Source organism: Myotis myotis, unplaced genomic scaffold, assembly GCF_014108235.1.
Source record: "Myotis myotis isolate mMyoMyo1 unplaced genomic scaffold, mMyoMyo1.p scaffold_m19_p_10, whole genome shotgun sequence".
In the NCBI taxonomy this organism is placed as follows: domain Eukaryota; kingdom Metazoa; phylum Chordata; class Mammalia; order Chiroptera; family Vespertilionidae; genus Myotis; species Myotis myotis.
Genome location: NW_023416314.1, coordinates 75795792 through 75796867, shown reverse-complemented (window position 1 = coordinate 75796867; position 1076 = coordinate 75795792).

Genomic DNA, 1076 nt, shown 5'->3' with positions numbered 1-1076 from the left:
CTTGTTGAAAAATGCACTGAATTCTATTTTGAGGGTTTGTATGTATAAGTGCAAGTTTATAAATCAAGAAAGCATTTGTTATCTTGAGTTTCACAGGAAGCACTCAACTTTGGAATGGTTGACTGCCATGTGTCTCCACCCCCACTCTCTCAAGACTGTAGCTGTCTCTCCCAGAAAGCTGGGACTTCTCTTCTGTTACCGGGTAATTTTTCTTTCAGACACCCAATAATGAAAGAGCATAAGCCATGACCTTGTCTAGACTTTTGCCCCTCTGGCACAGCCTCGAACCCCTTCTCCTTCCAGGTATTTTGTGTTAAAAGGCCATAGATAAGCCCAGCTGGTGTGGCTCAGTGGTTGAGCATTGACCTATGAACCAGGAGATCATGGTTCGATTCCTGGTTGGGGCACATGCCCAGGTTGTGGGCTTGATCCCCAGTGTGGGGCATGCGTGCAGGAGGCAGCCAATCAATGATTCTCTCTCATCATTGATGTTTCTGTCTCTCTCCCCTCTCCTCTCTGAAATCAATAAGAATACATTAAAAAATAAAAATAAAAGGGCTATAGTCTTATTGTTCACCTCCATCCCCTACCCTGACATTGACCCTATTTATTGCTTTTCCCCTGCCTGTTTCAGCCAGAGCCCCAGAACCCGTTTGTTCTAGAGGAGAGTTAATTGATTTTAAATACTTTATTCTTTTATACAGAACTAGAGGCCCGATGCATGAAAATCGTGCAAGGGGCTCGGCCCTCGCAGCCCTGGCTTCATCTGGAAGGATGTCCAGCTGTCTGGTCTAATTAGCATATTACCCTTTTATTATTATAGATTATTCCTGAGCCTGAATGATAGCAGTTACATGATTTATGGGATCTACAGAGAGGAAGTTCTTTGACTCTTAAACTTTGGAGAGTTGAGGAGGAAATTATATATATTTAAAATATAGTAATATAAAAAGAGATAAATGTCTGGCGTTTTCACTGAAAAATTCACTGTCATACAATTAACTGTTGTATTGATTGGATTAGAATTTCAGATAAAATAGTGTGAACTCACTATTTCTTTGATAAGAAAGTCATAG